Here is a 6,000-nt window from a genome sequence, read left to right as displayed (position 1 = left end):
GACTAAAAAAATTGATGCAGCAAATTTGAAAAGTAGCTTGTATAAAAATAGAGTAATTTAAATTAAAAACTCAAAAATAAACTCATCAGATTAGACATGGCCATGGTGAGAGTTAATAAATATTTCAGAATGCATTACAGATAATTTAAAAAAATGCAAAATGTGGACAGAATCATTAAGAGACATGGAAGAGACAGTGAGAAAGTGTAGCATGGGTTTAGTGAGTGTTCTCATAGAAGAAGGGAACTGCGAAGGGACAATATGTGATGGTATTTTGGCTGAAAGTTCTCTAGACTTTTGTAAGACATTAATCCGCATATTCAAAAATTCAATGCATGCTAAGCAAGCTACAATGGAGATAAACCTACACCTACATATCTCCTGGAGAAACTGTAAACAATCAGGAAGGGAAAAATATTTCAATTAGCACTAGAAAAATCAAATTACCTTTAATTAATCCTATTGAAATCTGAAAGAATGAAAGGTAAAATAAACAATATTATTTCTTAAGAATAATAATTCCATTCTGAAATTCTCAACCAAGAAAAATATTCATCAACCTATGGCTAAATAACATATTTAGAGACAAAAAACAAAACGCCACCAGCAGAATTCCACTAAAGAAACTAAAAACAAACTCTGAAAAGATGCTTCAGAAAGGTTGAAGTTCTGAAATCAAAGAATGAACAAAGAGCAAAATATATTGTAAACATACAGATAGATCTAAATAAAAAATTAGGCGTTGAAACAAAAAGATATTTAAAATTAGATAAGCACTGCAATATGTATGTTGGGAAGCAAATTATTAGGGCTGAAGTATTCAAAGACCCCTTAATTGTCTGACAAGAGCAGAAAGGTGAGTATGACTTTGCAACTTTTTTTTTTTTTTTTTTTTTTTTTTTTTTGAGGCGGAGTCTCACTCACTCTTTCGCCCAGGCTGGAGTGCAGTGGCGCAATCTCGGCTCACTGCAACCTCTGCCTCCCGGGCTCAAGCAATTCTCCTGCCTCAGCCTCCTGAGTAGCGGGGATTACAGCTGCGTGCCACCATACCTGGCTAATTTTTGTATTTTTAGTAGAGACGGGGTTTCACCATGTTGGTCAGGCTAGTCTCCACCTCCTGACCTCGTGATCCACACGCCTCGGCCTCCTGAAGTGTTGAGATTACAGGCGTCAGCCACTGCGCATGACCGACTTTGGAACTTTAATAAATTCACTGGACATTATGCATTTCTCTGTTGTATCTAGGAAAACAATAAAAATAAAAGTCATAATTTAAAAACAAGACAGAAAGTGATAGGAGAAAATGAGACATTATATATATATATACAACAAATTAATAAAACAAATTAAGTATAAATGATCCAAGATTAACTTAAACCTAAGTAGATAATGCTTCTGTTAAAATACAGATTGGCAAAATTAAAAAATCCATCTCTATCATAGTCACAAGAGAGGCAACTAATATATAAATTTACAGAAACTTTGAAGTTCAAATAATACAGATACTGTGTATATATGATATACATACAGACATACTACATGAATATAATTTTTTAAAAGGTTGCTATGCAGACAAAATAGAATGTAAGTTAGAAACATTTATTAAAATAAGTTAGTCTAACCAGTGTGATAAAAGTTTTAAGATGTGATGACTTCAATGTGCATTAGCCTGATACATATATACATATATACACACACACCACACACTCTCTCTCTCACACACACACACACACACACATTTAGAGAGTCAAATTATATAAAGCAAAAATATCAGAAAGTAAGTAGAAATGGATAAGCCCCTAAATCATTATAGACATTTCAAACACACATCTTTCAGTAATAGATAAAAGAAAAAATTAAAAGAGTAAGTTTTCAAAGAAGCTAGTGGATCTTAAAAAGGGCAAATGTTATATAAGGAACATGGATATTATAATTCATGTTATTTTCATGTTCATACAGAATACTTACAAAAATTAACATTTTCTAGACCATACCACAAATTCAAACAATTTTCACAGAAATAACGTGACACAGAATACATTTCCTAAACAAACAGCAATGAAGAAAGAAAAGAAAAAAGAAAGCTAGAAACGTAAGTCTAATAATATTGGTTGGAAGCTATTTTAATGAATATTGAAATATTTTAAAGGTGAATAGTCAATACAAATGAACCAAACACTTTTGTAAGGCCACTAAGATGCATGTATAATGTGTAATGCCTCCTTTAATAAGGAGTAAATCTGTAACATCACCTGGGCTATTTGACAACTGCAAAGTGAATGTGAGAAGGAGAGAAACAGTGAGAGAGAGATAAAACCAGTAAAATAAACATAAAGAATGAAGGAAATAGCCAGGCGCCATGGTTCATGCCTGTAATGTCAGCACTTTGGGAGGCCGAGGCAGGTGGATCATCTGAGGTCAGGAGTTCGAGACCAGCCTGGCCCAACATGGTGAAACCTGCTCTCTACTAAATATACAAAAATTAGCCTGGCGTGGTGGCATGCACCTGTAATCCCAGCTACTCGGGAGGCTGAGGTGGGAGAATTGCTTGAACCTGGGGGGTGGAGGTTGCAGTGAGTAGAGATCACGCCACTGCACTCCAGCTTGGGCAACAGAGCAAGACTCCATCTCAAAAAAAAAAAAAAAGGAAATAGTACATGAAAAAGCAGAATTAAAGCAACTGAGCATATATTTAAAAATGCAAAAGCTCACTTTTTCAGAAAAATATTAAAATATTAAATCTAACAAATATCTAGGTAGACTGATGGAGAAAAATACAGAAAATGCACAAAAAACCAATTACCTGGAATGCGAAGGATACAAAACGTCCGCAGTTATAGATTTTAAATAAGCAATGACTTTGAGTCCAACCATGATGGCGTATATTGAAAAGAATCTCTCAGAAAAAAAGAAAAAGAAAACTGTTATAAAGCTATGTACAAAATGTTAAGCACTATTAAAGTCTTCCAATTCTACCAGTTATGGAGTTACTGGTCTTGGACTAACTCTCCTGAAAAGAAAAAAAAAAAAAAACTAAAAACCTGGATAAAATAGCCTACCGTGGGCACTGGCAATGCAACCAAGCAGGTAGGAAATGGGTGCTACATTCTCTTTGTCAGAACATGAAGCATTACACTCTTCTCACCCTCACTCTCACCTTTTAATCTTAGATCTACTATTAAATGTATTCAACATTACTATCAATCCTTTGGTCAAAATTTCTTTACTCACATTTTGCTTGATGCACTTGGATAGACTGTTCAAGAAAGTGTGAGTAGTGAATTCCTCAAACTCTTGCATGTTTAAAATTACATTTTTGAACCTTGATGCTTGAAGTGTAGCTTGGGTAACGGGTGGGCTTTAAGCCATTTTGGCATGCAAGGGGTTGAGTTTATTAGGCATCAGCACCTCTGAAAATCGCGGGGATGCAGGCTTAATTTCAACACTATTCTAAATACTTGAAAGACATTATATAATTCTTTAATAAACTCCTGTGTCTCCAAATGGTTCAGATTAACTCAATATCCATGATTAAACATCTACAAAATCAAGGCACTGTTATTTAGTGGAGACTTGCTGGCTATTCTATGAGAGCAGGTATTGTTATTGTAATCTCATCCTCTCATAAAAGTGTATCATATTACTCATAACCAGCCCTTCATATTCTATTCCTATTTTGGTATTTTAAAATAAAACATATTTGAAACACTTGAATTCAAAGAGAGAATCTGAATAGTTTTTAAAATGTCAATGAAATGCCATTTCTTCATGCTTGAACAACTAAAAATTGACTAAAGTGCTTCTCTTCAAACTTTCTGGAACATTTTTTATCTAAATTCTAAAACAATCACCATAGGTTTTAACCACAAATGTGAGAATATTCTAACCGTTAGGGTGGAAAAAATTTTTAAATAATTTTATAGTAATTTTTTTCATCATAGTGACAGTGTGCTAAATTTTTTTAAGTCAAATATTACTGTAGACATTTAAGTCAAGATTCTAAGAAGTTGTTCTAAAGTCCAAAATTTAGTTTCGTATACAATATTATATATATATTTGCATATAAAATTAATATATGTGAGCCATGTTTCAAATAGTTGAGAGATTATTATATCAAAGATTCTTGATTATATAAAATGCCAATTACTTATAGGTACACACGCTTTAAATAATTAAAAGGTAATTGTGGTTGATTCTACTCTTGCTACTGGCGTTTATATGGACATAATATTATGGTCTGAAGAATATTTAGTCAAATTTATCCCTCATATGATCAGAAGAACAATGCAAGATAGTTTACATCTGAAAGGAAAAAAAATCTTTATATGGTTCATGAACAACTTGGATAATAATTAGCATAAAAATACACAAATATGCCCTCTTCCTAGCAGTAAGTACACAGTGACAACAGAATCAAAGCATGTGGCTATGTGCATGTTTATATTTCAACATGCAGAGCACTCTATTCCTCTTCTCTGCCCTTTCTAGATGGCACAATTCCTCATGAATCTAACTGCAGTCATAGGGTGGATTAGGGTGACCTGCCATTTGTATGCAATTGATCTCTATTTTGGAAGTAATTAAAGTAAAAATATATTTTTAAAAGATAATTTCAAATTTCAGTGCAAACTAGCATGGTTTCACCCCTTTTCTTTGTAACATTTTTTCTAAGGTGGGAAAAGGAAGGTAGGCTTTCGTACGATTTTTAATAATAAGTTTTCAAAGTGAGATGCAAAATGGTGGCACCAACACATTTCAAATCTGCTACATTTTGAATACACTTATTGGAGAAAAGATCTTCTCATCATTTTTCTCTTACAGGTAAGGAAATAACATGTACAGTTGACCCTTCAGCAACACGGAGGTTAGGGGTGCTGGCCCCCCTGCACAGTAGAAAATCCACTGTAACTTTGACTCCCCCAAAACTTAACTACTAATAGCCTACTGTAAGCCTTACAAATAACACAACCAGTCAATTAACACATATTTAATATGTTATATGTCTTATATACTGTATTCTTACAAACATGCCAGAGAAAAGAAAAAGAAAATCATAAGGAAAATATATTTACTAGTTATTAAATGGAAGTAGATGATCAAACAGGTCTACATCCTCATCCTTTTCATGGGCATGGGCAGGGTGTGGAGAAGGATGTAGAATTGTTGGTTTTGCTAAGTGGAACTGCACAGTTCAAACCCCTGTGGTGCACAGGCCAACTGTATAGCTATTGAATAGCAATTTATTTTTAGAAATTAACCTCACTAAAATACTCTTAGAAGGATGCCAAGAAAAACATGAATAAGTATTTTTGGTTCATCTATTTCATCATTTCATTTCATCCTTTCATTTCATCATTTCATTTCCTCATTTCATCATTTCATTTATTTCATTTCATTTCATCCTTCATATCATTTCATTATTTCATCTCATCATTTCACTTCATCCTTTCATCATTTCATCTCATCATTTCATCATTTCATTTCATCATTTCACTTCATCTCATCATTTCATCATTTCATCTCGATTTCATTTCATCTCATGATTTCATTTCATCATTTCATTTCATCTCATCATTTCATCTTTTCATCTCGTTGTATCATTTCATCATTTCATTTCGTCTTTTCATCTTGTCATTTCATTTCATCATTTCATTAATTCATCACTTCATTTCATCATTTCACTTCATTTCATTTCATTTCATCATTTCATATAATTTCATCACTTCATATCGTTTCACCATTTCATTTCATCATTTCATCTTTTCATTTTGTCATTTCATTTCATCATTAATTCATCATTTCATTTCATATCATCATTTCATCATTTCACTTCATTTCATTTCATCATTTCATATCATTTCATCATCTCATATCATTTCATCATTTCACTTCGTCATTTCATTTCCTCATTTCATTTCACCATTTCATCATTTCATTTCATCATTTCATTTCATCTCATCATTTCATTTCATCATTTCACCATTTCATTTCATCTCATCA

This window comes from Symphalangus syndactylus, chromosome 20 (assembly GCF_028878055.3).
Source record: "Symphalangus syndactylus isolate Jambi chromosome 20, NHGRI_mSymSyn1-v2.1_pri, whole genome shotgun sequence".
Taxonomy (NCBI): domain Eukaryota; kingdom Metazoa; phylum Chordata; class Mammalia; order Primates; family Hylobatidae; genus Symphalangus; species Symphalangus syndactylus.
Note: the sequence above shows the minus strand (reverse complement) of the source record.